Source organism: Lactuca virosa, chromosome 9 (assembly GCF_052849685.1).
Source record: "Lactuca virosa cultivar CGN04683 chromosome 9, Lactuca_virosa_CGN04683_v6, whole genome shotgun sequence".
NCBI lineage: Eukaryota > Viridiplantae > Streptophyta > Magnoliopsida > Asterales > Asteraceae > Lactuca > Lactuca virosa.
This window is the reverse complement of record NC_136434.1, coordinates 128688007-128699262: the sequence shown is the minus strand read 5'-3', so window position 1 is coordinate 128699262 and position 11256 is coordinate 128688007.

Genomic DNA, 11256 nt, shown 5'->3' with positions numbered 1-11256 from the left:
AGGGCAGTCTGAGTAGGGGAACTACAGTGGGACCGTTGGTCAAGCTAACCCACCAATAGTTCGACAAAACAACCAGGATGACAGAGTCGAGAGGAATGGATGCAAGTACAAGGATTTTCTGACTTGCAAGCCATCGACTTTCACTGGAAAGGAGGATCCGATTGGAGTTATGGACTGGATCTCGGAGATGGAACTAGCCTTCATGACGTGTGGTTGCAGAGGCAAGTTGCATACCACATTTGCAGTACGCCGGTTCAGAGGAGGCGCGGTGCGTTGGTGGAACACCCTGGGGAAGACTTTGAGCCCCAATGAGCCCCTGCAACTGACATGGGCAGAGTTTTTGGTGCATTTCAAACGCAAGTACTGCTCAGCCCAAAACTTGCTTGAGCTAGAGAACCAATTCCTGACCCTGAAGAAGGGAAGCATGTCTATTGATGAATACACCAACAACTTCACAGAGAAGATGGAGTTTGCCTTGCGTCTTGTCCCAGATGAACTAACAAAAATCGACAAGTACGCCAAGGGACTACCATGGGAGTATGCGGTGCCAGTACGTCAGGCACATACTCTGGAGGCAGCTATCTGGGCTGCCAAGTCTGTGGAGGAGATGATCAAGGGAAAAGCTGCCAGCAAGGTCGAGGTTGGCGAGAAAAGGAAATTCGAGGGGTCTGCTAAACCCAATAAGAAGAACAAGTTCAGTTCAAAGAAGTTTGGAGGAGGAGGGAATGAAGCAAAATGGTGCGATAAGTGTAAGAAGAAGCACTTCGGGAAGTGTAGCGAAGAGGTGACCTGCTACAAGTGTGGGAAGACAGGGCATTATGCCAATGAGTGCACCGCCAACAAGAGGGTATGCTACGAATGTCGTGAAGAAGGGCACATTGCTAAGGATTGCCCGAAGAAGAAAGATGCGACAAGGCCCAACATTCCACCGAAGCCGAAGGCGAGGGATTTCCAGATGACGCTCGAGGCTGCAAAGGAGGCAGCAGACGTCGCTTCAGGTACCTTTCTTGTAAATGGTTTGCCTGCCAATATACTGTTTGATTCCGGAGCCAACTGCTCCTTTGTATCGCATAAATTTGGTGGGAAACTAGCATTGCCTGTTTTAAAAACTTGATAATGCCCTGATTGTAGAAGTTGCCAGTGGCAAGTTCATACCTGTTAGTAATCGTATTAAGAATGTCGTCATCGATGTAAACGGAAACGAATTCCACGAAGAGCTATTACCTATAGAGTTGAACGACTTTGACATTGTTTTGGGAATGGATTGGCTTAGCGCCAACGATTCAAAGATTATTTGTAGGAAGAAGATAGTAAGGGTGAACCCACCCGGAAAAGAGTCATTTATGGTGTACGGGGACAAACACCGAGTAAATTCTGGAATCATCTCCCTGATGAAAGCCAGGAAATGTTTGTCCAAAGGATGCACATCATATTTGGCATTCGTGATCGATGCTAAGAAAGAGAAAAAGGAGGTGCAAAATATACCGGTCGTGTGTGATTATCCGGAAGTCTTTCCCGAAGATCTTCCCGGATTACCGCCTGATAGACAAGTGTAGTTTCGGATAGACTTGTTACCAGGGACGACACCAATAGCAAAAGCACCGTACCGATTAGCACCGACGGAGATGAAGGAGCTTATGACCCAACTTCAGGAGTTGTTCGACAACGGTTTCATCCGACCTAGTTCATCACCATGGGGAGCTCCGGTGTTATTCGTGAAAAAGAAGGATGGAAGCATGAGAATGTGTATAGACTATAGAGAGCTAAACAAGGCAACGGTGAAGAACAAGTATCTATTGCTAAGGATTGATGACCTATTCGATCAGCTGCAAGGTTCGAGCTATTTCTCAAATATCGATCTCAGGTCAGGATATCATCAGCTGAAGGTAAGAGAGCAGGATATTGAAAAAACTGCGTTCAGAACGAGATATGGACACTACAAGTTCTTGGTTATGTCATTTGGACTAACCAATGCTCCAGCAGCATTCATGGATTTGATGAATAGGGTTTGTAAACCATTCCTTGATAAATCTGTGATAGTGTTCATAGATGACATTCTCATCTACTCGAAAAGCCAGGAGGAGCATGGCAAGCATCTACAAGAAGTTTTGGAAGTGTTGAAGAGGGAGAAACTTTATGCAAAGTTCTCCAAATGCGATTTTTGGATCCGAGAAGTCCAGTTCTTGGGTCATGTGGTTAACCAAGAAGGGATAATGGTTGACCCATCAAAGATCGAAGCTGTGATGAAGTGGGAATGACTGAAAAGTCCCACGGAGATTCTAAGCTTTCTGGGATTAGCTGGATATTACCGAAGGTTTATCCAAGGTTTTTCTTCGATAGCTGCTCCATTGACAGCTTTGACCCATAAAGGAGCTACTTATACATGGAGTGAGAAGCACGAAGAAGCATTCGAGAAGCTAAAGAAGAAGCTATGTGAAGCACCGATTCTTTCTTTACCCGATAGAGTTGAAGACTTCGCGGTCTATAGTGATGCTTCTGGAGTCAGGTTGGGTTGTGTTCTGACCCAAAGAGAAAAGTTTATAGCATACGCATCTCGACAATTGAAGGAGCATGAAAATAACTACCCCACTCATGATCTGGAGTTGGCAGCGATAGTTTTTGCCTTGAAGATATGGAGGCATTACCTCTATGGAACGAAGTGCAAATTTTTTACTGATCATAAGAGTCTCCAGTATCTCTTTAATCAGAAAGAATTGAACATGAGACAACGACGTTGGCTAGAGTTACTTAAGGACTACGACTGTGAGATACTTTACCACCCCGGTAAAGCAAATGTTGTTGCTGATGCTCTCAGTCGGAAAGTCAATATTGAAAGAAAAAGGCCAAGAGCGTTGAGAATTGAAGTTGTCTCGACAATTGTGGAAAGTAAAAGAAAGCTCAGGAAGGAGCTACAGAGAAGAATGACCGAAAAGAAGAACGTTTGGGCAAAACGTTAGTGTTCGGTACAAACAGTCAAGGACTGAAGGTATTCCAAGATCGGATTTGGGTACCTAAGATGGGAGGAATAAGAGATCTTCTGATGGAAGAAGCGCACAAGACCATGTACTCAATTCATCCCGGCAGCACAAAAATGTATAGGGACCTAAAACCCTACTATTGGTGGCCGACGATGAAGCTCGATGTTGCAAAGTATGTGGCTGAGTGTGTAACTTGTGCAAGAGTCAAGGCACAACATTAGAAACCATACAGGAGTTTAGAACCTTTACCTGTACCCATGGGTAAACGGGAAGACATCACCATGGATTTTGTGACTAAACTGCCCAGGACGAAAACGGTCACGACATGATTTGGGTGGTCGTGGATCGTTTCACTAAGAGTGCACACTTCATAGCAGCCAACGAGATGTGGTCTATGGATAAGCTCGCAAATGCTTACGTGAAGGAGGTAGTAATACTTCATGGTGTTCCTCTAACGATTGTATCAGATCGTGACAGACGTTTCACGTCTAGGTTTTGGAGAAGTCTACAAGAGGAATTGGGTACGAAGTTGTGTTTGAGTACAGCTTACCATCCGCAGACTGATGGTCAGAGCGAAAGAACGATACAAACACTCGAAGATATGCTAAGAGCATGTACCCTGGAATTCCAAGGTAACTGGGATGAGCACTTACCTTTGGTAGAATTTTCCAACAACAACAGTTTCCACTCGAGCATCAAGATGGCACCTTATCAAGCCTTGTACGGACATAAGTGTCGTACGCCGTCTTGTTGGCTTGAGGCTGGGGAAAAGCAGTTTATGGGCCCCGAGATAGTCCATGAGACTGCTGAGAAGCTGAAGGTGATTAGGGAAAGAATGTTAGCAGCTCAGGATCGTCAGAAGAACTATGCTGACAAGAAAAGACGACCGATGACCTTCGAAGTTGGGGATTCGGTTTTGCTTAAAGTATCACCGTGGAAGGGACTTATAAGATTCGGAAAATGAGGAAAGTTGAGTCCAAGGTTTATTGGACCGTTTAAAGTTATTCAGAAGATTGGGAACCAGGCTTACAAGCTCGAATTACCCGAAGAACTGGATGGTATTCATAACACCTTCCATGTGTGTTATTTGAGGAAGTTCACGGGGGAAGTTCCCGACATAATTCCAATCTCAGAGTTAAGAATGGATGAGAATAAGAGGCTGATCGAAGAGCCAGAGGCAATTGTTGACCGTAAGACTAAGAAGTTACGACGCAAGATGGTCGACTTAGTGCTAGTCCGATGGAAACATTCGAATAAGCGGAATCTCACTTGGGAAATAGAAAGTGACATGATGAGTCGCTACCCACATCTGTTTGCTGATGCATGATTCCGGGACGGAACCATCCTAAGGGGGAGAGAATTGTTACACCCGGGTTTTGGGGCTAAGCATTAATAGATGATGTAAAAGTCTAGGTCAACTATTTTAACTCTTTTTGAAGTAATAAAGATGAATTATTTGACTATTATGAGAATTATGTGCATTTATGTGCTTATTACTTATTTATAAATGCATAATAAATAAAGGATAAAAATAAGCGTCAAAATTAAAGTGTGAGATAAACCCAATATCTTTACATAAAGTTGTAGTGGTCGAAACAAGGATTTCGGATATATAAAGAACGCCGAAATCCGAGTTATAACGAAGAAGTTATGACCCGTCGAAGTTTCGCGACGGAACCGGCACGGCACCGGGAAGCGTAAATAGTGAATTTACGATAGAAGAATTTTTGGCCTTAGTTATCTAAACGAAAGTCGTAGAATATGTTAAACCGAGAACATCCATAAAAAGAACGCCCAAATCTGACTTCGTATGAGGAAGTTATGATTTTTCTAAGATTCGGCTTAGCACTGCACGACCCGAAACTCGAATTTTAGTTCGAGCGGTTTTTGGCCTACGTGACATAATTGAGAGTTGAAGATCTCATTAATAGGAACTCAACGGTAAAAAGACAAACGAAAACGGAGTCCGTATGAAGGAGTACGGATTTTTCGCGGTCATTTAACAATCTAATCTCCTAATACTGTTAAATTCAAGATCGGTCAAGAATTAGCCGACGGAGTCTAAATGAAAGTTGTAGATCTTGTTTTTACCTACGCGTGGAAAAAATAACGTCGAAAACGGAGCTTGTATGCGAACGTTACAAGGTTTAGAAGTCGGCAGGGTGCTGCTACAAAAGGGGTGACGTGGCATAATACAGGCCACACACGTTTGGCCACCAGAAAGCTGACATGTGGCATGGACTCGGCGAGTCAGTACTTCGACTCGGTGAGTCCATCAAGAATTCAGCCTATAAATAAGAGTGTCGGGTTCCCTCATTTCCTCACCCCTCAACCCTCTTCTTTCTCTCTCTATACTCTCTCTCTAAGCTCCCTAACCCCCCCTAAAGTCTAGGTAAACTCCCTAGCACCCGAAGGAAGCCCCGATAAAAGAGCCTTTCGGCTCAGAAACGCTGCTCCAAGTGAAGCCCGGTTTTTAAGAAAACCCGCTGTAAGTAAGCTACGCCTATGCTATTTTTAATATAGCTTCTAATTAATTATAGTAACATTATTAGGACCTTAAAATAATTATTTGGACTATTATTATGAGTTATATAAGAGTGTTGATTAACGCTTTTATAATAGTAATAATGGCTAGACTATTAATTAGTCTCGGTAAATATTAGACTAAACCCTAGTGGTAATGATACTAGGTTTTGTCGAAGGAAATTGTTTTAAAAGTAACGAAGTGATGTCCAAGTGCAGAGTCACCACCTAATCAAGTGAGTGCATAGTTACTTTCATCTTACACATAGATATGAAGTATTTTATATAAATTACATGCTACATGTGCATATTAGCTGTATACTTGCTATCTATGCTGGGTGAACGATTTTATACATGTTTTAAATGATTTAAACTGTATATGTATTTTATATCTACAAAATATGTTGGGTAAAACATGGGTAGATGTAATAGTTGCTGTGTGACAAAATAAAATAATGAGAGGCCTCGTTATAGATGTTATTGATGATCCAGTCATCTAGCGGAGTATAGATGACGACCACGAACTATTCTAGACAGTCCAGTGGAACGCTAGCAGCCTCGCAACCTGTAGGTGTTTATTTGAACTGTGTGCTCACCAGCAGTACTCCATCCCCCACATGGTTGCCTTATTTATTGTGGGTTGAAAACCCTATGTGCTCACCAGGCTCCCAAGCCTGACCCACTCAGTTTCTTGTATTACAGGTAGTGGCGCATGAGCATAGATGTTTGGATGAGAGATGAGGGATTTTAGGCCTGTAAATACGAAATAATGTAGTAAGGCTTATGTTGTACTGTTTATGCTTTTGATCTGTATCGAACATGACATCCCGAGTCTTTTTAATGAAATACATTTCTATGGAAATGCTTTGATAAATCTTTATCAAATGTTGTTTTGGGAAAAAATTCCGCAACTCTTTTATTTAAAATTATTACTCTGATTTTTAAACAAAGCATAAACAAATCGGTCTTTTCTGGACGTGAAAATGGGGATGTCACATTCTCTGCCCTTAATGTTTCTAGAACTTGTCTCAGGTACTGCCCATGCTCTTCCTTACTTCGTGAATAGATGAGTATATCATCTATGAATACAATCATGAATTTGTCTAGGAAAGGACGTCATACCCGATTCATTAAGTCCATGAATACTGCACGTGCATTTATCAGACCGAAGGGCATCACTACAAACTCGTAGTGACCATAGCGAGTTCGAAATGTTGTTTTGGGAACATCATTCTCATGGACTCGTAGTTGGTGATACCCCAATCTCAGGTCGATATTTGAAAAGTAGCTTGGTCCTTGGAGTTGGTAGAACATGTCGTCTATCCACGATAGAGGGTATCGGTTCTTAATGGTTAGTTTGTTTAGTTAGCGATAATCTATGTACATGCAGAACGCTCCATCCTTTTTCTTTATGAACAAGACCGGTGCTCCCCAGGGTGAGAAGCTCGGTCTGTTGAATCCTTTGCTTAGAAGTTCGTTTAGTTGGCTGGATAGTTCCTGCATCTCTGCTGTAGCTAGACGATACGGGGATTCGGCTACGGGGGTAGCTCCAGGAATCAAGTCGATTCGGAATTCGACTTGGCGTTCAGGAGGAACTCCTGGAAGATCTTCGGAAAAAATGTCGGGAAAATTATAGACTTCGGGAATGCTCTCGATGTCTTTTATTTCTTGCTTCTCATTCACTACATGTGCTAAAAATGCATGGTACTCCTTGCACATGTATTTTTGGGCTTTAACGCAAGAGATGCTGCGAAGGTTCGTACCGGGTTTGTCGCTGTAGATAACGAGGGTTTCGCCACTTGGCGGATTAAGGCGAATGGCTTTTTCGAAACATAGGATATCAGCACCGTGAGGACTTAACCAATCCATACCGATGATGATGTCGAAGCTTTTTATGGAGACCGGCATAAGGTCGGTTTAAAAAGAATGGTCGTTTAGAGTGAGGGTACAGCCTATGAATATGTCGTTAGTGCTCTCTGTCTTCCCGTTTGCCATCTCGATGGTGAATGTTTCGTTTAGTGTTTGTGGTTTTTGTTTGAGTAGATGCTTAAATTTATGGCTAACGAAACTCCTATCCGCACCACTATCAAAGAGTATGCATGCATAAGAGTTATCGAGAAGGAACGTACCCGTGACCACCGTGGGATATGCTATTGCCTCCTCGTGACCTATTGCCAAAACTCTTCCCACACCGCCAACATACTTTGTTTTAGAATAATCTCTCTTGAAGTGTCCTGTTTCACCACACTCATAACAAGCCTGGCTTACTCCTCCGTCGGGGACTTGGGTAATTGGTTGTGCAGGCGCCCTACAGAAACGGGCGGTGTGCCCCTTTCTGTTGCAGTTTTTGCAATGCATTTCACTGAAAACTCCCGTGTGATGGAAGTTGCATTTGTCACACCTTGGAAGGTTTCCAACATATCGACTGGGAGGTGCTGGAGCAGCAGGAACAATAGCAGTAACAGTAGTAGCGTGGACTGCCACAGTTTGTTGCTTCTTTGAGGACTCTTGTGACGATTGGCCCTTTCTTTTGTTCCAAAATTTCTTTTTGTTGTTACCTTCTTTGGGTTGCTTGGGAATAATTGTCATGAAGCCTTGGCGAACTCCATGATCCACGAGTGTTTGTGCCTGACGCTTGACACTATCGAAAGTGAGTGGATTTGCAGCTATTACGTTCCCCTGGATCTAAGGAGATAGTCCCCAGATGTACCTCTCCACTTTCTTACTTTCCGGGGTGACCATCCCGGGACACAGAATAGCCAGGTCACTGAATCTGGCAGTGTAAGCAGCAATATCAGAGTCCTTCATCGTCAGACTCCAGAGCTCTTGCTCTAGCTTTTGTTCCTCACCTCTTGGGCAATATTCTGCCAGCATCATAACTTTTAAGTCTTCCCAGCTCATGGCATTGGCTACTGGGAGAGTCAACGACTTGATATAGCCGTTCCACCAAGAGAGGGCTCTGTCCATGAAACTGCATGCTGCAAATTTGACTTTGCTAGCTTCGGGGCACGCACAAATTTCAAACACCGATTCTATTTTCTCAAACCAGCATGTTAGGGAAATGACAAATCTAGTGCCATCTAAAGATTTTGGTTTGGCATTCGTGAAATTTTTGTATGAACACTCCCTTGGGTGTCCGTGGCTTTCTTCGTGATTAGAAGGGTTGCCACCACTACCCACCCCACTAGTGCCACTTGCATTGATTTGCGACATGGCGGCTGCCACAACAGATGTTACTGCTGCTTGGAAAACAGCAGGATCATACTGAGGAGGTGGCGGCCGTGGTGGAGTTGATTGTGTGTTGTTGACACGCCGAGTTGATCTACGTGGCGGCATCTTTTTCTAAAAATATTAAAGAGGAACTGACGATAAGTCCTCTATAGTGGTCAAGAGTCAGGTGATATTGAACAAGATATATCTTAGTTCTAAACGCATTATACCCTGACTTTTATAGTGTTCTACCAGCGATTTACAATAGAAGTCTACTAAATATAAGTAAACAATCGTCATTTCAAATTTATGAAATTTATAGCAACACTGCTAATGGATTTGTATATTGTGACTTATACTGGGTCCTCCTATAATTACATAATGTATACAAATTATATATAACCAATATCAAATAGACCTTCGAATAAGTGATCCTACTCTAAGTCCACAACCAAACAAGGAACAGGAAGTAAAGCTAGATCACAAATTCTAAGTCTATAAAATCTTAATTATATATAACTCTTATGTATACACTTAGCAATTATAGACCTACCAGCAAGGGTTCTTTGTTTTCACTTGGTTGATTTCTGGTAAGAAGGCCTTTCTCGACTACTAGTTTATATAACTATCGAGGCCTAAATGTTCTTGTTCTAGTGTTGTAGTGTCATAAAATACTCCTATAGTATTTTAACTTCATGTTTTGTTCTACAATTTCTCTTGTATATAAAGTTGGTAAGTTTTAGACTTGTTGCAACACCACGATCACTCCCAAACACATGTTGGTCGTATCTCAAATAAATATAGTTGATTTGGCTATATTTATCCCAGATATGATTACATAAGTGTCTAGGTTTAACTGCACTGTCCAACATCTAAACACTTTTGTGTAGTTCTTACTGTGATATTGTTTCTGGTATGTATGTATGCTTGTATACTTCTTATAAAATACTTAGATTTTAAAAGTATACTTTTAGTTAGAGCGCTTCAGCCCCATTGTATTTATAGTTGTATATCTTGTATGGTTTGATATACTTAGTTCACTATAAATAATGCTCTGATACCAATCTGTCACACCCCCAAACCGGAACGGCAGAATCGTTCGGGGGCGGAGGACGTCATGTACAGTATCACAACAATTGAATAATAGTAATCAAAGCAACAACCATTACATTGATAAAGTATAGTTTTTACATCTGTTCATAACATTGTTCGTATGACAATAAAAGTGTATGGCAAAAACTAATACGTGACTGGATAATGTTCCGTCCTCTCAAAACCTGTAAGTGAACCTGTCTACTGGTTCCTGAGAATACAAGTGATTTTGAAAGTGTATGAACATTTAAGTTGGTGAGTTAATAAGCATGTTTGTGTATGAATTATGTCATTTGTTTCTTGAAAAATGTACATGTTTTCTACCAGAAAATCCTATATTTTCTGTTGTAAATGATTTATAGTCTTAGTACCATAAGACCAAAATGTAAGAGTATTGTTGTTATCTAAAATAGTATATCGTTGTTTTATTATTAAATAAAACCATATGAAAATGAGTGTTTCTGTGAAATGTAAGTTTCTCTGAAATGTAAGTTTCTTTGTACTGAAAATAGTATACTGTAAGTGTAGTTGTATGAAAACTCTGTAAATGTATATGCCTTGTTCCACCAGCTGTAAAGTAAATACTGTATTGTAGTTCTATTATTTAATAAAACTACTTGAAGTTGTTTTTCTATTCGTACACTAATTGTTTTGTTCAATACCAAATTGTGAGTTATTATAACCATGCTTGATGACCTAAGATGGCCTGAAACGACGTTCTTCAGGCGTCAGAAATGGTACGACAATTATTACCTTAGTCCTGCCAGCCTAACTGTAGCTAACAGTTTAGGTGTGGGATTGTCAGTCCCGTATAGATCTATACACAAGTGTCACGCTCTCCCTCCAGGAGACTCTGGTTATAATTTCAGGGTTTTCGTTGGTACTAAGATGAGTACTTGAAGTGTGTCTCACAAAACTGTATCGACGGTTACGTGTAGAATAATGAAAAGTTACTTTGGAATGAGTAAACTTTATGTATGACCCATAAACTATACCTATTATAGTTTATATGTTTGTTTCTGTATTGAAACTCGAACTTGGAAAAATAGTACGTATGTTCCGTAAACTATACCTATTATAGTTTATATGATTGTTTCCGTATTGTATCCTGAACTTAGTAAAAATAGTGTAATTGTTCCATAAACTATACCTATTATAGTTTATTATGTATGTTCTTGTATTGTATCTTGAGTTAGTAGAATAGTATGTAGGTTCCATAAACTATACCTATTATAGTTTATTATGTATGTTCTTGTATTGTATCTTGAGTTAGTAGAATAGTATGTAGGTTCCATAAACTATACCTATTATAGTTTATAAGTGTGTTATGTAGGTAATGAAAATATTTATGAAAATACCCATTTTCTCGGCATGTTACAAAAGGGTTGAAGTTTTATACTCATATATATATATATATATATATATATATATATATATATATATATATATATAT